Here is a 22,060-nt window from a genome sequence, read left to right on the forward strand (position 1 = left end):
GTGACTTGAATGCCGGCACGTCTTGCATCTCCCAAGACGAAAGGATGTCTGAATCCCCTGTGGAGACCACAGAGAAAGACCTAGTTCCCCACCTCATCGCGACCGGAGGCCTCACATCCTTTGAAAATTCCAGAGGTACGCAGAGATCAGTGCCTCCAAAGGAGACGATGCCTGACTCCTCGAGAAACTTGATAGGAGACCCAGGATTCTTGTGGCACGTGGAAAGGGACCCTTGGTCTCCCCCCTCAGCTGGAGAGGCGTCCCAATTGCCCTGCCAAGCCTCGAGGAGAATGCCGAGTTGTCCCTCGCAACTAGGCAGGAGTTCTGCCGTCGCTGAACAAACACTTGTGTGGAAGGGCCATCCCCGTCGTAACTCGAGAATATACCCCAGGTTCCCGCCGCAACTCGAGAAAAACCATGAGACTTCCCCCTCGCCGCGAGATGAGGCCCGATTCCCCTGCACTGCGTGCAGAGCAATTCCGAGTTGCACATCACACATGAAAGGAGCCTTGATTTCCTTGATGGCACTCCAGAGAAACCCCAAGAACACTGTTTCAAGGCTAGAGGCACCCTGAGGTCACTGTAGCAACACGAAAGAGCTCCGTGGACCAAAAATCAACTCGAGATGAGAGGTTAGTCCCTGGCTTCGACTCTAGAGGAATACCACCTTACCACAAGCAAATCAAGAGGAGGCTTCTCTCAGCTCTAGGTATGTGAGAGGGACCCTGAGTTTGCAGCCTCAAGTCGAGTGGACACCACGATGCCCTGACTCGAAATAAGGCCGGATATCCCTGCAGTGACTTGAATGCAGGCTCGTCTTGCATCTCCCAAGACGAAAGGATGTCTAAATCCCCTGTGGAGACCTCAGAGAAAGATCTAGTTCCCCACCTCATCGCGACCGGAGGCCTCACATCCTTTGAAAACTTCAGAGGTACGCGGAGATCAGTGCCTCCAACGGAGACGATGCCTGACTCCTCGTGAAACTTGATAGGAGTCCCAGGATTCCTGTGGCACGTAGAAAGGGACCCTTGGTCTCCCGCCTCAGCTGGAGAGGCGTCCCAATTGCTCTGCCAAGCCTCGAGCAGAATTCCGAGTTGTCCCTCGCAACTAGGCAGGAGTCCTGACGTCGCTGAACAAACACGTGGGTGGAAGGGCCATCCCCGTCGTAACTCGAGAATATACCCCAGGTTCCCGCCGCAACTCGAGAAAAAATATGAGACTTCCCCCTCGCCGCGAGATGAGGCCCGATTCCCCTGCACTGTGTGCAGAGCAATTCCGTGTTGCACATCACACATGAAAGGAGCCTTAATTTCCTTGATGGCACTCCAGAGAAACCCCAAGAACACTGTTTCAAGGCTAGAGGCATCCTGAGGTCACTGTAGCAACTCGAAAGAGCTCCGTGGCCCAAAAATCAACTCGAGATGAGAGGTTAGTCCCTGGCTTCGAATCCAGAGGAATACCACCTTACCACAAGCACCTGAAGAGGAGGCTTCTCTCAGCTCTAGGTATGTGAGAGGGACCCTGAGTTTGCGGCCTCAAGTGAAATGGACACTGCGATGCCCTGACGCGAAATAAGGCTGGATATCCCTGCAGTGACTTGAATGCAGGCTCGTCTTGCATCTCCCAAGACGAAAGGATGTCTGAATCCCCTGTGGAGACCACAGAGAAAGACCTAGATCCCCACCTCATCGCGACCGGAGGCCTCACATCCTTTGAAAACTCCAGAGGTATGCGGAGATCAGTGCCTCCAAAGGAGCCAATGCCTGACTCCTCGTCAAACTTGATAGGAGTCCCAGGATTCCTGTGGCACGTGGAAAGGGACCGTTGGTCTCCCGCCTCAGCTGAAGAGGCGTCCCAATTGCCCTGCCAAGCCTCGAGGAGAATCCCGAGTTGTCCCTCGCAACTAGGCAGGAGTCCTGACGTCGCTGAACAAACACGTGGGTGGAAGGGCCATCCCCGTCATAACTCGAGAATATACCCCAGGTTCCCGAAACACTCGAGAAAACCCATGAGACTTCCCCCTTGCCGCGAGATGAGGCCCGATTCCCCTGCACTGCGTGCAGAGCAATTCCGTGTTGCACATCACACATGAAAGGAGCCTTGATTTCCTTGATGGCACTCCAGAGAAACCCCAGAACACTGTTTCAAGGCTAGAGGGATCATGAGGTCACTATAGCAACACGAAAGAGCTCCGTGGACCAAAAATCAACTCGAGATGAGAGGTTAGTCCCTGGCTTCGAATCCAGAGGAATACCACCTTACCACAAGCACCTCAAGAGGAGGCTTCTCTCAGCTCTAGGTATGTGAGAGGGACCCTGAGTTTGCGGCCTCAAGTGAAATGGACACTGCGATGCCCTGACGCGAAATAAGGCCGGATATCCCTGCAGTGACTTGAATGCAGGCTCGTCTTGCATCTCCCAAGACGAAAGGATGTCTGAATCCCCTGTGGAGACCACAGAGAAAGACCTAGTTCCCCACCTCATCGCGACCGGAGGCTTCACATCCTTTGAAAACTCCAGAGGTACGCGGAGATCAGTGCCTCCAAAGGAGACGATGCCTGACTCCTCGTGAAACTTGATAGGAGTCCCAGGATTCCTGTGGCACGTGGAAAGGGACCCTTGGTCTCCCGCCTAAGCTGGAGAGGCATCCCAATTGCCCTGCCAAGCCTCGAGGAGAATCCCGAGTTGTCCCTCGCAACTAGGCAGGAGTCCTGCCATCGCTGGACAAACACGTGGGTGGAAGGGCCATCCCCGTCGTAACTCGAGAATATACCCCAGGTTCCCACCGCAACTCGAGAAAAACCATGAGACTTCCCCCTCGCCGCGAGATGAGGCCCGATTCCCCTGCACTGTGTGCAGAGCAATTCCGTGTTGCACATCACACATGAAAGGAACCTTGATTTCCTTGATGGCACTCCAGAGAAACCCCAAGAACACTGTTTCCAGCCTAGAGGGATCCTGAGGTCACTGTAGCAACACGAAAGTGCTCCGTGGACCAAAAATCAACTCGAGATGAGAGGTTAGTCCCTGGCTTCGACTCAAGAGGAATACCACCTTACCACAAGCACCTCAAGAGGAGGCTTCTCTCAGGTCTACGTATGTGAGAGGGACCCTGAGTTTGCGGCCTCAAGTGGAATGGACACCGCGATGCTCTGGCTCGAAATAAGGCCGGATATCCCTGCAGTGACTTGAATGCAGGCTCATCTTGCATCTCCCAAGATGAAAGGATGTCTGAATCCCCTGTGGAGACCACAGAGAAAGACCTTGTTCCCCACCTCATCGCGACCGGAGGCCTCACATCCTTTGAAAACTCCAGAGGTACGCGGAGATCAGTGCCTCCAAAGGAGACGATGCCTGACTCCTCGTGAAACTTGATAGGAGTCCGAGGATTCCTGTGGCACGTGGAAAGGGACGCTTGGTCTACCGCCACAGATGAAGAGGCGTCCCAACTGCCCTGCCCAGCCTCGAGGAGAATCCCGAGTTGACCCTCGCAACTAGGCAGGAGTCCTGACGTCGCTGAACAAACACGTGGCTGGAAGGGCCATCCCCGTTGTAACTCGAGAATATACCCCAGGTTCCCGCCGCAACTCGAGAAAAACCATGAGACTTCCCCCTCGCTGCGAGATGAGGCCCGATTCCCCTGCACTGCGTGCAGAGAAATACCGTGTTGCACATCACACATGAAAGGAGCCTTGATTTCCTTGATGGCATTCCAGAGAAACCCCAAGAACATTGTTTCAAGGCTAGAGGGATCCTGAGGTCACTGTAGCAACACGAAAGAGCTCCGTGGCCCAAAAATCAACTCGAGATAAGGGGTTAGTCCCTGGCTTCGACTCCAGAGGAATACCACCTTACGACAAGCACCTCAAGAGGAGGCTTCTCTCAGCTCTAGGTATGTGAGAGGGACCCTGAGTTTGCAGCCTCCAGTCGAATAGACACCACGATGGCCTGACTCGAAATAAGGCCGGATATCCCTGCAGTGACTTGAATGCAGGCTCGTCTTGCATCTCCCAAGACGATAGGATGTCTGAATCCCCTGTGGAGACCACAGAGAAAGACCTAGTTCCCCACCTCATCGCGACCGGAGGCCTCACATCCTTTGAAAACTTCAGAGGTACGTGGAGATCAGTGCTTCCAAAGGAGACGATGCCTGACTCCTCGTGAAACTTGATAGGAGTTCAAGGATTCCTGTGGCACGTGGAAAGGGACTCTTGGTCTCCCGCCTCACCTGTAGAGGCGTCCCAATTGCCCTGCCAAGCCTCGAGGAGAATCCCGAGTTGTCCCTCGCAACTAGGCAGAAGTCCTTCCGTCGCTGAACAATCACGTGGATGGAAGGGCCATCCCCGTCGTAACTCGAGAATATACCCCAGGTTCCCGCCGCAACTCGCGAAAAACCATGAGACTTCCAATCGCCGCGAGATGAGACCCGATTCCCCTGCACTGTGTGCAGAGCAATTTCGTGTTGCACATCAAACATGAAAGGAGCCTTGATTTCCTTGATGGCACTCCAGAGAAACCCCAAGAACACTGTTTCCAGGCTAGAGGGATCCTGAGGTCACTGTAGCAACACGAAAGAGCTCCGTGGACCAAAAATCAACTCGAGATGAGAGGTTAGTCCCTGGCTTCGACTCCAGAGGAATACCACCTTACCACAAGCACCTCAAGAGGAGGCTTCTCTCAGATCTAGGTATGTGAGAGGGACCCTGAGTTTGCAGCCACAAGTGGAATGGACACCGCGATGCCCTGACTCGAAATAATGCCGGATATCCCTGCAGTGACTTGAATGCAGGCTCGTCTTGCATCTCCGAAGACGAAAGGATGTCTGAATCCAATGTGGAGACCACAGAGAAAGACCTAGTTCCCCACCTCATCGTGACCGGAGGCCTCACATCCTTTGAAAACTCCAGAGGTACGCGGAGATCAGTGCCTCCAAAGGAGACGATGCCTGACTCCTCGTGAAACTTGATAGGAGTCCCAGGATTCCTGTGGCACGTGGAAAGGGACCCTTGGTCTCCCGCCTCAGCTGGAGAGGCGTCCCAATTGCCCTGCCAAGCCTCGAGGAGAATCCCGAGTTGTCCCTCGCAACTAGGCAGGAGTCCTGACGTCGCTGAACAAACACGTGGATGGAAGGGCCATCCCCGTCGTAACTCGAGAATATACCCCAGGTTCCCGCCGCAACTCGAGAAAAACCATGAGACTTCCCCCTCGCCGCGAGATGAGGCCCAATTCCCCTGCACTGCGTGCAGAGCAATTCCGTCTTGCACATCACACATGAAAGGAGCCTTGATTTCCTTGATGGCACTCCAGAGAAACCCCAGGAACACTGTTTCAAGGCTAGAGGGATCCTGAGGTTACTGTAGCAACAAGAAAGAGCTCCGTGGGCCAGAAATCAACTCGAGATGAGAGGGTAGTCCCTGGCTTCGACTCCAGAGGAATACCACCTTACCACAAGCACCTCAAGAGGATTCTTCTCTCAGCTCTAGGTATGTGAGAGGGACCCTGAGTTTGCGGCCTCAAGTGGAATGGACACCGCGATGCCCTGACTCGAAATAAGGCCGGATATCCCTGCAGTGACTTGAATGCCGGCTCGTCTTGCATCTCCCAAGACGAAAGGATGTCTGAATCCCCTGTGGAGACCACAGAGAAAGACCTAGTTCCCCACCTCATGGCGACCGGAGGCCTCACATCCTTTGAAAATTCCAGAGGTACGCAGAGATCAGTGCCTCCAAAGGAGACGATGCCTGACTCCTCGAGAAACTTGATAGGAGACCCAGGATTCCTGTGGCACGTGGAAAGGGACCCTGGGTCTCCCCCCTCAGCTGGAGAGGCGTCCCAATTGCCCTGCCAAGCCTCGAGGAGAATGCCGAGTTGTCCCTCGCAACTAGGCAGGAGTTCTGCCGTCGCTGAACAAACACTTGTGTGGAAGGGCCATCCCCGTCGTAACTCGAGAATATACCCCAGGTTCCCGCCGCAACTCGAGAAAAACCATGAGACTTCCCCCTCGCCGCGAGATGAGGCCCGATTCCCCTGCACTGCGTGCAGAGCAATTCCGAGTTGCACATCACACATGAAAGGAGCCTTGATTTCCTTGATGGCACTCCAGAGAAACCCCAAGAACACTGTTTCAAGGCTAGAGGCACCCTGAGGTCACTGTAGCAACACGAAAGAGCTCCGTGGACCAAAAATCAACTCGAGATGAGAGGTTAGTCCCTGGCTTCGACTCCAGAGGAATACCACCTTACCACAAGCACCTCAAGAGGAGGCTTCTCTCAGCTCTAGCTAAGTGAGAGGGACCCTGAGTTTGCGGCCTCAAGTGGAATGGACACCGCGATGCCCTGACTCGAAATAAGGCCGGATATCCCTGCAGTGACTTGAATGCAGGCTCGTCTTGCATCTCCCAAGTCGAAAGGATGTCTGAATCCCCTGTGGAGACACAGAGAAAGACCTAGTTCCCCACCTCATCGCGACCGGAGGCCTCACATACTTTGAAAACTCCAGAGTTACGCGGAGATCAGTGCCTCCAAAGGAGACGATGCCTGACTCCTCGTGAAACTTGATAGGAGTCCCGGATTCCGGTGGCACGTGGAAAGGGACACTTGGTCTCCCGCCTCAGCTGGAGAGGCGACCCAATTGCCCTGCCAAGCCTCGAGGAGAATCCCGAGTTGTCCCTCGCAACTAGGCAGGAGTCCTGAAGTCGCTGAACAAACACGTGGGTGGAAGGGCCATCCCCGTCGTAACTCGAGAATATACCCCAGGTTCCCGCCGCAACTCGAGAAATACCATGAGATTTCCCCCTCGCCGTGAATTGAGGCCCGATTCCCCTGCACTGCATGCAGAGCAATTCCTTGTTGCACATCACACATGAAAGGAGCCTTGATTTCCTTGATGGCACTCCAGAGAAACCCCAAGAACACTGTTTCAAAGATAGAGGGATCCTGAGGTCACTGTACCAACACGAAAGAGCTCCGTGGACCAAAAATCAACTCGAGATGAGAAGTTAGTCCCTGGCTTCGACTCCAGAGGAATACCACCTTACCACAAGCACCTCAAGAGGAGGCTTCTCTCAGCTCTAGGTATGTGAGAGGGACCCTGAGTTTGCGGCCTCAAGTGGAATGGACACCGCGATGCCCTGACTTGAAATAAGACCGGATATCCCTGCAGTGACTTGAATGCAGGCTCGTCTTGCATCTCCCAAGTCGAAAGGATGTCTGAATCCCCTGTGGAGACCACAGAGAAAGACCTAGTTCTCCACCTCATCGCGACCGGAGGCCTCACATCCTTAGAAAACTCCAGAGGTACGCGGAGATCAGTGCCTCCAAAGGAGACGATGCCTGACTCCTCGTGAAACTTGATAGGAGTCCCAGGATTCCTGTGGCACGTGGAAAGGGACCCTTGGTCTCCCGCCTCAGCTGGAGAGGCGTCCCAATTGCCCTGCCAAGCCTCGAGGAGAATCCCGAGTTGTCCCTCGCAACTAGGCAGGAGTCCTGCCATCGCTGGACAAACACGTGGGTGGAAGGGCCATCCCCGTCGTAACTCGAGAATATACCCCAGGTTCCCACCGCAACTCGAGAAAAACCATGAGACTTCCCCCTCGCGGCGAGACGAGGCCCGATTCCCCTGCACTGCGTGCAGAGCAATTCCGTGTTGCACATCACACATGAAAGGAGCCTTGATTTCCTTGATGGCACTCCAGAGAAACCCCAAGAACACTGTTTCCAGGCTAGAGGGATCCTGAGGTCACTGTAGCAACACGAAAGTGCTCCGTGGACCAAAAATCAACTCGAGATGAGAGGTTAGTCCCTGGCTTCGACTCCAGAGGAATACCACCTTACCACAAGCACCTCAAGAGGAGGCTTCTCTCAGGTCTACGTATGTGAGAGGGACCCTGAGTTTGCGGCCTCAAGTGGAATGGACACCGCGATGCTCTGGCTCGAAATAAGGCCGGATATCCCTGCAGTGACTTGAATGCAGGCTCATCTTGCATCTCCCAAGATGAAAGGATGTCTGAATCCCCTGTGGAGACCACAGAGAAAGACCTAGTTCCCCACCTCATCGCGACCGGAGGCCTCACATCCTTTGAAAACTCCAGAGGTACGCGGAGATCAGTGCCTCCAAAGGAGACGATGCCTGACTCCTCGTGAAAATTGATAGGAGTCCGAGGATTCCTGTGGCACGTGGAAAGGGACGCTTGGTCTACCGCCACAGATGAAGAGGCGTCCCAATTGCCCTGCCCAGCATCGAGGAGAATCCCGAGTTGACCCTCGCAACTAGGCAGGAGTCCTGACGTCGCTGAACAAACACGTGGGTGGAAGGGCCATCCCCGTCGTAACTCGAGAATATACCCCAGGTTCCCGCCGCAACTCGAGAAAAACCATGAGACTTCCCCCTCGCTGCGAGATGAGGCCCGATTCCCCTGCACTGCGTGCAGAGCAATACCGTGTTGCACATCACACATGAAAGGAGCCTTGATTTCCTTGATGGCATTCCAGAGAAACCCCAAGAACATTCTTTCAAGGCTAGAGGGATCCTGAGGTCACTGTAGCAACACGAAAGAGCTCCGTGGCCCAAAAATCAACTCGAGATAAGGGGTTAGTCCCTGGCTTCGACTCCAGAGGAATACCACTTTACGACAAGTACCTCAAGAGGAGGCTTCTCTCAGCTCTAGGTATGTGAGAGGGACCCTGAGTTTGCAGCCTCCAGTCGAATAGACACCACGATGGCCTGACTCGAAATAAAGCAGGATATCCCTGCAGTGACTTTAGTGCAGGCTCGTCTTGCATCTCCCAAGACGAAAGGATGTCTGAATCCCCTGTGGAGACCACAGAGAAAGACCTAGTTCCCCACCTCATCGCGACCGGAGGCCTCACATCCTTTGAAAACTCCAGAGGTACGTGGAGATCAGTGCTTCCAAAGGAGACGATGCCTGACTCCTCGTGAAACTTGATAGGAGTTCCAAGATTCCTGTGGCACGTGGAAAGGGACCCTTGGTCTCCCGCCTCAGCTGGAGAGGCGTCCCAATTGCCCTGCCAAGCCTCGAGGAGAATCCCGAGTTGTCCCTCGCAACTAGGCAGAAGTCCTGCCGTCGCTGAACAATCACGTGGATGGAAGGGCCATCCCCGTCGTAACTCGAGAATATACCCCAGGTTCCCGCCGCCACTCGCGAAAAACCATGAGACTTCCACCTCGCCGCGAGATGAGGCCCGATTCCCCTGCACTGCGTGCAGAGCAATTCCGTGTTGCACATCACACATGAAAGGAGCCTTGATTTCCGTGATGGCACTCCAGAGAAACCCCAAGAACACTGTTTCAAGGCAAGAGGGATCCTGAGGTCACTGTAGCCACACGAAAGAGCTCCGTGGACCAAAAATCAACTCGAGATGAGAGGTTAGTCCCTGGCTTCGACTCCAGAGGAATACCACCTTACCACAAGCACCTCAAGAGGAGGCTTCTCTCAGATCTAGGTATGTGAGAGGGACCCTGAGTTTGCAGCCACAAGTGGAATGGACACCGCGATGCCCTGACTCGAAATAATGCCGGATATCCCTGCAGTGACTTGAATGCCGGCTCGTCTTGCATCTCCCAAGACGAAAGGATGTCTGAATCCCCTGTGGAGACCACAGAGAAAGACCTAGTTCCCCACCTCATCGCGACCGGAGGACTCACATCCTTTGAAAATTCCAGAGGTACGCAGAGATCAGTGCCTCCAAAGGAGACGATGCCTGACTCCTCGAGAAACTTGATAGGAGACCCAGGATTCCTGTGGCACGTGGAAAGGGACCCTTGGTCTCCCCCCTCAGCTGGAGAGGCGTCCCAATTGCCCTGCCAAGCCTCGAGGAGAATGCCGAGTTGTCCCTCGCAACTAGGCAGGAGTTCTGCCATCGCTGAACAAACACTTGTGTGGAAGGGCCATCCCCGTCGTAACTCGAGAATATACCCCAGGTTCCCGCCGCAACTCGAGAAAAACCATGAGACTTCCCCCTCGCCGCGAGATGAGGCCCAATTCCCCTGCACTGCGTGCAGAGCAATTCCGAGTTGCACATCACACATGAAAGGAGCCTTGATTTCCTTGATGGCACTCCAGAGAAACCCCAAGAACACTGTTTCAAGGCTAGAGGCACCCTGAGGTCACTGTAGCAACACGAAAGAGCTCCGTGGACCAAAAATCAACTCGAGATGAGAGGTTAGTCCCTGGCTTCGACTCCAGAGGAATACCACCTTACCACAAGCACCTCAAGAGGAGGCTTCTCTCAGCTCTAGCTAAGTAAGAGGGACCCTGAGTTTGTGGTCTCAAGTGGAATGGACACCACGACGCCCTGACTCGAAATAAGGCCGGATATCCCTGCAGTGACTTGAATGCAGGCTCATCTTGCATCTCTCAAGACGAAAGGATGTCTGAATCCCCTGTGGAGACCACAGAGAAAGACCTAGTTCCCCACCTCATCGCGACCGGAGGCCTCACATCCTTTGAAAACTCCAGAGGTACGCAGAGATCAGTGCCTCCAAAGGAGACGATGCCTGACTCCACGTGAAACTTGATAGGAGTCCCAGGATTCCTGTGGCACGTGGAAAGGGACCCTTGGTCTCCCGCCTCAGCTGGAGAGGCGTCCCAATTGCCCTGCCAAGCCTCGAGGAGAATCCCGAGTTGTCTCTCGCAACTAGGCAGGAGTCCTGACGTCGCTGAACAAACACGTGGGTGGAAGGGCCATCCCCGTCGTAACTCGAGAATATAACCCAGGTTCCGTCCGCAACTCGTGAAAAACCATGAGACTTCCCCTTCGCCGCGAGATGAGGCCCGATTCCCCTGCACTGCGTGCAGAGCAATTCCGTGTTGCACATCACACATGAAAGGAGCCTTGATTTCCTTGATGGCACTCCAGAGAAACCCCAAGAACACTGTTTCAAGGCTAGAGGGATCCTGAGGTCACTGTAGCAACACGAAAGAGCTCCATGGACCAAAAATCAACTCGAGATGAGAGGTTAGTCCCGGGCTTCTATTCCAGAGGAATACCACCTTACCACAAGCCCCTCAAGAGGAGGCTTCTCTCAGCTCTAGGTATGTGAGAGGGACCCTGAGTTTGCGGCCTCAAGTGGAATGGACACCGCGATGCCCTGACTCGAAATAAGACCGGATATCCCTGCAGTGACTTGAATGCAGGCTCGTCTTGCATCTCCCAAGTCGAAAGGATGTCTGAATCCCCTGTGGAGACCACAGAGAAAGACCTAGTTCCCGACTTTATCGCGACCGGAGGCCTCACATCCTTTGAAAACTCCAGAGGTACGCGGAGATCAGTGCCTCCAAAGAGACGATGCCTGACTCCTCGTGAACTTGATAGGAGTCCCAGGATTCCTGTGGCACGTGGAAAGGGACACTTGGTCTCCCGCCTCAGCTGGAGAGGCGTCCCAATTGCCCTGCCAAGCCTCGAGGAGAATACCGAGTTGTCCCTCGCAACTATGCAGGAGTCCTGACGTCGCTGAACAAACACGTGTGTGGAAGGGCCATCCCCGTCGTAACTCGAGAATATACCCCAGGTTCCCGCCGGAACTCGAGAAAAACCATGACACTTCCCCTTCACCGCGAGATGAGGCCCGATTCCCCTGTACTGCGTGCAGAGCAATTCCGTGTTGCACATCACACATGAAAAGAGCCTTGATTTCCTTGATGGCACTGCAGAGAAACTCCAAGAACACTGTTTCAAGGCTAGAGGGATCCTGAGGTCACTGTAGCAACACGAAAGAGCTCCGTGGACCAGAAATCAACTCGAGATGAGAGGTTAGTCCCTGGCTTCGTCTCCAGAGGAATACCACCTAACTACAAGCACCTCAAGAAGAGGCTTCTCTCAGCTCTAGGTATGTGAGAGGGACCCTGAGTTTGCGGCCTCAAGTGGAAAGGACACCGCGATGCCCTGACTCGAAATAAGGCCGGATATCCCTGCAGTGACTTGAATGCAGGCTCGTCTTGCATCTCCCAAGACGAAAGGATGTCTGAATCCCCTGTGGAGACCACAGAGAAAGACCTAGTTCCCCACCTCATCGCGACCGGAGGCCTCACATCCTTTGAAAACTCCAGAGGTACGCGGAGATCAGTGCCTCCAAAGGAGACGATGCCTGACTCCTCGTGAAACTTGATAGGAGTCCCAGGATTCCTGTGGCACGTGGAAAGGGACCCTTGGTCTCCCGCCTCAGCTGGAGAGGCGTCCCAATTGCCCTGCCAAACCTCGAGGAGAATCCCGAGTTGTCCCTCGCAACTAGGCAGGAGTCCTGAAGTCGCTGAACAAAAACGTGGGTGGAAGGGCCATCCCCGTCGTAACTCGAGAATATACCCCAGGTTCCCGCCGCAACTCGAGAAATACCATGAGATTTCCCACTCGCCGTGAGATGAGGCCCGATTCCCCTGCACTGCATGCAGAGCAATTCCGTGTTGCACATCACACATGAAAGGAGCCTTGATTTCCTTGATGGCACTCCAGAGAAACCCCAAGAACACTGTTTCAAAGATAGAGGGATCCTGAGGTCACTGTACCAACACGAAAGTGCTCCGTGGACCAAAAATCAACTCGAGATGAGAAGTTAGTCCCTGGCTTCGACTCCAGAGGAATACCACCTTACCACAAGCACCTCAAGAGGAGGCTTCTCTCAGCTCTAGGTATGTGAGAGGGACCCTGAGTTTGCGGCCTCAAGTGGAATGGACACTGCGATGCCCTGATGCGAAATAAGGCCGGATATCCCTGCAGTGACTTGAATGCAGGCTCGTCTTGCATCTCCCAAGATGAAAGGATGTCCGAATCCCCTGTGGAGATCACAGAGAAAGACCTAGTTCCCCACCTCATGGCGACCGGAGGCCTCACATCCTTTGAAAACTCCAGAGGTACGCAGAGATCAGTGCCTCCAAAGGAGACGATGCCTGACTCCTCGTGAAACTTGATAGGAGTCCCAGGATTCCTGTGGCACGTGGAAAGGGACCCTTGGTCTCCCGCTTCAGCTGGAGAGGTGTCCCAATTGCCTTGCCAAGCCTCGAGGAGAATCCCGAGTTGTCCCTCGCAACTAGGCAGAAGTCCTGTCGTTGCTGAACAAACACGTGTGTGGCAGGGCCATGCCCGTCGTAACTCGAGAATATACCCCAGGTTCCCGCCGCAACTCGAGAAAAACCATGAGACTTCCCCCTCGCCGCGAGATGAGGCCCGATTCCCCTGCACTGCGTGCAGAGCAATTCCGTGTTGCACATCACACATGAAAGGAGCCTTGATTTCCTTGACGGCACTCCAGAGAAACCCCAGAACACTGTTTCAAGGCTAGAGGGATCCTGAGGTCACTGTAGTAACACGAAAGAGCTCCGTGGACCAAAAATCAACTCGAGATGAGAGGTTAGTCCCTGGCTTCGACTCCAGAGGAATACCACCTTACCACAAGCACCTCAAGAGGAGGCTTCTCTCAGCTCTAGGTATGTGAGAGGGACCCTGAGTTTGCGGCCTCAAGTGGAATGGACACCGCGATGCCCTGACTCGAAATAAGGCCGGATATTCCTGCACTGACTTGAATGCAGGCTCGTCTTGCATCTCCCAAGACGAAAGGATACCTGAATCCCCTGTGGAGACCACAGAGAAAGACCTAGTTCCCCACCTCATTGCGCCCGGAGGCCTCACATCCTTTGAAAACTCCAGAGGTACGCAGAGATCAGTGCCTCCAAAGGAGACGATGCCTGACTCCTCGTGAAACTTGATAGGAGTCCCAGGATTCCTGTGGCACGTGGAAAGTGACCCTTGGTCTCCCGCCTCAGCTGGAGAGGCGTCCCAATTGCCCTGCCAAGCCTCGAGGAGAATCCCGAGTTGTCCCTCGCAACTAGGCAGGAGTCCTGACGTCGCTGAACAAACACGTGTGTGGAAGGGCCATCCCTGTCGTAACTCGAGAATATACCCCAGGTTCCCGCCGCAATTCGAGAGAAACCATGAGACTTCCCCCTCGCCGCGAGATGAGGTCCGATTCCCCTGCACTGCATGCAGAGCAATTCCGTGTTGCACATCACACATGAAAGGAGCCTTGATTTCCTTGATGGTACTCCAGAGAAACCCCAAGAACACTGTTTCCAGGCTAGAGGGATCCTGAGGTCACTGTAGCAACACAAAAGAGCTCCGTGGACCAAAAATCAACTCTAGATGAGATGTTAGTCCCTAACTTCGACTCCAGAGGAATACCACCTTACCACAAGCACCTCAAGAGGAGGCTTCTCTCAGCTCTAGCTATGTGAGAGGGACCCTGAGTTTGCGGCCTCAAGTGGAATGGACACCGCGATGCCCTGACTCGAAATAAGGCCGGATATCCCTGCAGTGACTTGAATGCAGGCTCGTCTTGCATCTCCCAAGACGAAAGGATGTCTGAATCCCCTGTGGAGACCACAGAGAAAGACCTAGCTCCCCACCTAATCGCGACCGGAGGCCTTACATTCTTTGAAAACTCCAGAGGTACGCGGAGATCAGTGCCTCCAAAGGAGACGATGCCTGACTCATCCTGAAACTTGATAGGAGTCCCAGGATTCCTGTGGCACGTGGAAAGGGACCCTTGGTCTCCCGCCTCAGCTGGAGAGGCATTCCAATTGCCCTGCCAAGCCTCGAGGAGAATCCCGAGTTGTCCCTCGCAACTATGCAGGAGTCCTGACGTCGCTGAACAAACACGTGTGTGGAAGGGCCATCCCCGTCGTAACTCGAGAATATACCCCAGATTCCCGCCGCAACTCGAGAAAAACCATGAGCCTTCCCCCTCGCCGCGAGATGAGGCCCGATTCCCCTGCAATGCATGCAGAGCAATTCCGTGTTGCACATCACACATGAAAGGAGCCTTGATTTCCTTGATGGCACTCCAGAAAAACTCCAAGAACACTGTTTCAAGGCTAGAGGGATCCTGAGGTCACTGTAGCAACACGAAAGAGCTCCATGGACCAGAAATCAACTCGAGATGAGAGGTTAGTCCCTGGCTTCGACTCCAGAGGAATACCACCTAATCAGAAGCACCTCAAGAGGAGGCTTCTCTCAGCTCTAGGTATGTGAGAGGGACCCTGAGTTTACGGCCTTAAGTGGAATGAACACCGCGATGCCCTGACTCGAAATAAGACCGGATATCCCTGCAGTGACTTGAATGCAGGCTCGTCTTGCATCTCCCAAGTCGAAAGGATGTCTGAATCCCCTGAGGAGACCACAGAGAAAGACCTAGTTCCCCACCTCATCGCGACCGGAGGCCTCACATCCTTTGAAAACTCCAGAGGTACGCGGAGATCAATGCCTCCAAAGGAGACGATGCCTGACTCCTCGTGAAACTTGATAGGAGTCCCTGGATTCCTGTGGCACGTGGAAAGGGACCCTTGGTCTCCCGCCTCAGCTGGAGAGGCGTCCCAATTGCCCTGCCAAACCTCGAGGAGAATCCCGAGTTGTCCCTCGCAACTAGGCAGGAGTCCTGAAGTCGCTGAACAAACACGTGGGTGGAAGGGACATCCCCGTCGTAACTCGAGAATATACCCCAGGTTCCCGCCGCAACTCGAGAAATACCATGAGATTTCCCCCTCGCCGTGAATTGAGGCCCGATTCCCCTGCACTGCATGCAGAGCAATTCCGTGTTGCACATGACACATGAAAGGAGCCTTGATTTCCTTGATGGCACTCCAGAGAAACCCCAAGAACACTGTTTCAAAGATAGAGGGATCCTGAGGTCACTGTACCAACACGAAAGAGCTCCGTGGACCAAAAATCAACTCGAGATGAGAGGTTAGTCCCTGGCTTCGACTCCAGAGGAATACCACCTTACCACAAGCACCTCAAGAGGAGGCTTCTCTCAGCTCTAGGTATGTGAGAGGGACCCTGAGTTTGCGGCCTCAAGTGGAATGGACACTGCGATGCCCTGATGCGAAATAAGGCCGGATATCCCTGCAGTGACTTGTATGCAGGCTCGTCTTGCATCTCCCAAGACGAAAGGATGGCCGAATCCCCTGTGGAGACCACAGAGAAAGACCTAGTTCCCCACCTCATGGCGACCGGAGGCCTCACATCCTTTGAAAACTCCAGAGGTATGCGGAGATCAGTGCCTCCAAAGGAGACGATGCCTGACTCATCCTGAAACTTGATAGGAGTCCCAGGATTCCTGTGGCACGTGGAAAGGGACCCTTGGTCTCCCGCCTCAGCTGGAGAGGCATTCCAATTGCCCTGCCAAGCCTCGAGGAGAATCCCGAGTTGTCCCTCGCAACTATGCAGGAGTCCTGACGTCGCTGAACAAACACGTGTGTGGAAGGGCCATCCCCGTCGTAACTCGAGAATATACCCCAGATTCCCGCCGCAACTCGAGAAAAACCATGAGCCTTCCCCCTCGCCGCGAGATGAGGCCCGATTCCCCTGCAATGCATGCAGAGCAATTCCGTGTTGCACATCACACATGAAAGGAGCCTTGATTTCCTTGATGGCACTCCAGAAAAACTCCAAGAACACTGTTTCAAGGCTAGAGGGATCCTGAGGTCACTGTAGCAACACGAAAGAGCTCCATGGACCAGAAATCAACTCGAGATGAGAGGTTAGTCCCTGGCTTCGACTCCAGAGGAATACCACCTAATCAGAAGCACCTCAAGAGGAGGCTTCTCTCAGCTCTAGGTATGTGAGAGGGACCCTGAGTTTGCGGCCTTATGTGGAATGAACACCGCGATGCCCTGACTCGAAATAAGACCGGATATCCCTGCAGTGACTTGAATGCAGGCTCGTCTTGCATCTCCCAAGGCGAAAGGATGTCTGAATCCCCTGAGGAGACCACAGAGAAAGACCTAGTTCCCCACCTCATCGCGACCGGAGGCCTCACATCCTTTGAAAACTCCAGAGGTACGCGGAGATCAATGCCTCCAAAGGAGACGATGCCTGACTCCTCGTGAAACTTGATAGGAGTCCCAGGATTCCTGTGGCACGTGGAAAGGGACCCTTGGTCTCCCGCCTCAGCTGGAGAGGCGTCCCAATTGCCCTGCCAAGCCTCGAGGAGAACCCCGAGTTGTCCCTCGCAACTAGGCAGGAGTCCTGACGTCGCTGAACAAACATGTGGGTGGAAGGGCCATCCCCGTTGTAACTCCAGAATATACCCCAGGTTCCCGCCGCAACTCGAGAAAAACCATGAGACTTCCCCCTCGCCGCGAGATGAGGGCCGATTCCCCTGCACTGCGTGCAGAGCAATTCGGTGTTGCACATCACACATGAATGGAGCCTTGATTTCCTTGATGGCACTCCAGAGACACCCCAAGAACACTGTTTCAAGGCTAGAGGGATCCTGAGGTCACTGTAGCAACACGAAAGAGCTCCATGGACCAGAAATCAACTCGAGATGGGAGGTTAGTCCCTGGCTTCGACTCCAGAGGAATACCACCTTACCACAAGCACCTCAAGAGGAGGCTTCTCTCAGCTCTAGGTATGTGAGAGGGACCCTGAGTTTGCGGCCTCAAGTGGAATGGACACCGCGATGCCCTGACTCGAAATAAGGCCGGATATCCCTACAGTGACTTGAATGCAGGCTCGTCTTGCATCTCCCAAGACGAAAGGATGTCTGATTCCCCTGTGGAGACCACAGAGAAAGACCTAGTTCCCCACCTCATCGCGACCGGAGGCCTCACATCCTTTGAAAACTCCAGAGGTACGCGGAGATCAGTGCCTCCAAAGGGAACGATGCCTGACTCCTCCTGAAACTTGATAGGAGTCCCAGGATTCCTGTGGCACGTGGAAAGGGACACTTGGTCTCCCGCCTCAGCTGGAGAGGCGTCCCAATTGCCCTGCCAAGCCTCGAGGAGAATCCCGAGTTGTCCCTCGCGACTAGGCAGGAGTCCTGACGTCGCTGAACAAACACGTGTGTGGAAGGGCCATTCCCGTCGTAATTCGAGAATATACCCCAGGTTCCCACCGCAACTCGAGAAAAACCATGAGACTTCCCCCTCGCTGCGAGATGAGGCCCGATTCCCCTGCACTGCATACAGAGCAATTCCGTGTTGCACATCACACATGAAAGGAGCCTTGATTTCCTTGATGGCACTCCAGAGAATCTCCAAGAACACTGTTTCAAGGCTAGAGGGATCCTGAGGTCACTGTAGCAACACGAAAGAGCTCCATGGACCAGAAATCAACTCTAGATGAGAGGTTAGTCCCTGGCTTCGACTCCAGAGGAATACTACCTAACCAGAAGCACCTCAAGAGGAGGCTTCTCTCAGCTCTAGGTATGTGAGAGGGACCCTGAGTTTGCAGCCTCAAGTGGAATGGACACCGCGATGCCCTGACTCGAAATAAGACCGGATATCCCTGCAGTGACTTGAATGCAGGCTCGTCTTGCATCTCCCAAGTCGAAAGGATGTCTGAATCCCCTGTGGAGACCACAGAGAAAGACCTAGTTCCCGACTTTATCGCGACCGGAGGCCTCACATCCTTTGAAAACTCCAGAGGTACGCGGAGATCAGTGCCTCCAAAGGAGACGATGCCTGACTCCTCGTGAAACTTGATAGGAGTCCCAGGATTCCTGTGGCACGTGGAAAGGGACCCTTGTTCTCCCGCCTCAGCTGGAGAGGCGTCCCAATTGCCCTGCCAAGCCTCGAGGAGAATCCTGAGTTGTCCCTCGCAACTATGCAGGAGTCCTGACGTCGCCGAACAAACACGTGTGTGGAAGGGCCATCCCCGTCGTAACTCGAGAATATACCCCAGGTTCCCGCCGGAACTCGAGAAAAACCATGACACTTCCCCTTCACCGCGAGATGAGGCCCGATTCCCCTGTACTGCGTGCAGAGCAATTCCGTGTTGCACATCACACATGAAAAGAGCCTTGATTTCCTTGATGGCACTGCAGAGAAACTCCAAGAACACTGTTTCAAGGCTAGAGGGATCCTGAGGTCACTGTAGCAACAAGAAAGAGCTCCGTGGACCAGAAATCAACTCGAGATGAGAGGGTAGTCCCTGGCTTCGTCTCCAGAGGAATACCACCTAACTACAAGCACCTCAAGAAGAGGCTTCTCTCAGCTCTAGGTATGTGAGAGGGACCCTGAGTTTGCGGCCTCAAGTGGAAAGGACACCGCGATGCCCTGACTCGAAATAAGGCCGGATATCCCTGCAGTGACTTGAATGCAGACTCGTTTTGCATCTCCCAAGACGAAAGGATGTCTGAATCCCCTGTGGAGACAACAGAGAAAGACTTAGTTCCCCACCTCATCGCGACCGGAGGCCTCACATCCTTTGAAAACTCCAGAGGTACGCGGAGATCAGTGCCTCCAAAGGAGACGATGCCTGACTCCTCGTGAAACTTGATAGGAGTCCCAGGATTCCTGTGGCACGTGGAAAGGGACCCTTGGTCTCCCGCCTCAGCTGGAGAGGCGTCCCAATTGCCCTGCCAAACCTCGAGGAGAATCCCGAGTTGTCCTTCGCAACTAGGCAGGAGTCCTGAAGTCGCTGAACAAACACGTGGGTGGAAGGGCCATCCCCGTCGTAACTCGAGAATATACCCCAGGTTCCCGCCGCAACTCGAGAAATACCATGAGATTTCCCACTCGCCGTGAGATGAGGCCCGATTCCCCTGCACTGCATGCAGAGCAATTCCGTGTTGCACATCACACATGAAAGGAGCCTTGATTTCCTTGATGGCACTCCAGAGAAACCCCAAGAACACTGTTTCAAAGATAGAGGGATCCTGAGGTCACTGTACCAACACGAAAGAGCTCCGTGGACCAAAAATCAACTCGAGATGAGAAGTTAGTCCCTGGCTTCGACTCCAGAGGAATACCACCTTACCACAAGCACCTCAAGAGGAGGCTTCTCTCAGCTCTAGGTATGTGAGAGGGACCCTGAGTTTGCGGCCTCAAGTGGAATGGACACTGCGATGCCCTGATGCGAAATAAGGCCGGATATCCCTGCAGTGACTTGTATGCAGGCTCGTCTTGCATCTCCCAAGATGAAAGGATGGCCGAATCCCCTGTGGAGACCACAGAGAAAGACCTAGTTCCCCACCTCATGGCGACCGGAGGCCTCACATCCTTTGAAAACTCCAGAGGTATGCGGAGATCAGTGCCTCCAAAGGAGACGATGCCTGACTCATCCTGAAACTTGATAGGAGTCCCAGGATTCCTGTGGCACGTGGAAAGGGACCCTTGGTCTCCCGCCTCAGCTGGAGAGGCATTCCAATTGCCCTGCCAAGCCTCGAGGAGAATCCCGAGTTGTCCCTCGCAACTATGCAGGAGTCCTGACGTCGCTGAACAAACACGTGTGTGGAAGGGCCATCCCCGTCGTAACTCGAGAATATACCCCAGATTCCCGCCGCAACTCGAGAAAAACCATGAGCCTTCCCCCTCGCCGCGAGATGAGGCCCGATTCCCCTGCAATGCATGCAGAGCAATTCCGTGTTGCACATCACACATGAAAGGAGCCTTGATTTCCTTGATGGCACTCCAGAAAAACTCCAAGAACACTGTTTCAAGGCTAGAGGGATCCTGAGGTCACTGTAGCAACACGAAAGAGCTCCATGGACCAGAAATCAACTCGAGATGAGAGGTTAGTCCCTGGCTTCGACTCCAGAGGAATACCACCTAATCAGAAGCACCTCAAGAGGAGGCTTCTCTCAGCTCTAGGTATGTGAGAGGGACCCTGAGTTTGCGGCCTTATGTGGAATGAACACCGCGATGCCCTGACTCGAAATAAGACCGGATATCCCTGCAGTGACTTGAATGCAGGCTCGTCTTGCATCTCCCAAGGCGAAAGGATGTCTGAATCCCCTGAGGAGACCACAGAGAAAGACCTAGTTCCCCACCTCATCGCGACCGGAGGCCTCACATCCTTTGAAAACTCCAGAGGTACGCGGAGATCAATGCCTCCAAAGGAGACGATGCCTGACTCCTCGTGAAACTTGATAGGAGTCCCAGGATTCCTGTGGCACGTGGAAAGGGACCCTTGGTCTCCCGCCTCAGCTGGAGAGGCGTCCCAATTGCCCAGCCAAACCTCGAGGAGAATCCCGAGTTGTCCCTCGCAACTAGGCAGGAGTCCTGAAGTCGCTGAACAAACACTTGGGTGGAAGGGACATCCCCGTCGTAACTCGAGAATATACCCCAGGTTCCCGCCGCAACTCGAGAAATACCATGAGATTTCCCCCTCGCCGTGAATTTAGGCCCGATTCCCCTGCACTGCATGCAGAGCAATTCCGTGTTGCACATCCCACATGAAAGGAGCCTTGATTTCCTTGATGGCACTCCAGAGAAACCCCAAGAACACTGTTTCAAAGATAGAGGGATCCTGAGGTCACTGTACCAACACGAAAGAGCTCCGTGGACCAAAAATCAACTCGAGATGAGAAGTTAGTCCCTGGCTTCGACTCCAGAGGAATACCACCTTACCACAAGCACCTCAAGAGGAGGCTTCTCTCAGCTCTAGGTATGTGAGAGGGACCCTGAGTTTGCGGCCTCCAGTGGAATGGACACTGCGATGCCCTGATGCGAAATAAGGCCGGATATCCCTGCAGTGACTTGTATGCAGGCTCGTCTTGCATCTCCCAAGATGAAAGGATGTCCGAATCCCCTGTGGAGACCACAGAGAAAGACCTAGTTCCCCACCTCATGGCGACCGGAGGCCTCACATCCTTTGAAAACTCCAGAGGTATGCGGAGATCAGTGCCTCCAAAGGAGACGATGCCTGACTCCTCGTGAAACTTCTTAGGAGTCCCAGGATTCCTGTGGCACGTGGAAAGGGACCCTTGGTCTCAAGCCTCAGCTGGAGAGGCGTCCCAATTGCCCTGCCAAGCCTCGAGGAGAACCCCGAGTTGTCCCTCGCAACTAGGCAGGAGTCCTGACGTCGCTGAACAAACATGTGGGTGGAAGGGCCATCCCCGTTGTAACTCCAGAATATACCCCAGGTTCCCGCCGCAACTCGAGAAAAACCATGAGACTTCCCCCTCGCCGCGAGATGAGGGCCGATTCCCCTGCACTGCGTGCAGAGCAATTCGGTGTTGCACATCACACATGAATGGAGCCTTGATTTCCTTGATGGCACTCCAGAGACACCCCAAGAACACTGTTTCAAGGCTAGAGGGATCCTGAG

This window comes from Cervus elaphus, chromosome 19 (genome assembly GCF_910594005.1).
Source record: "Cervus elaphus chromosome 19, mCerEla1.1, whole genome shotgun sequence".
Taxonomy (NCBI): Eukaryota; Metazoa; Chordata; class Mammalia; order Artiodactyla; family Cervidae; genus Cervus; species Cervus elaphus.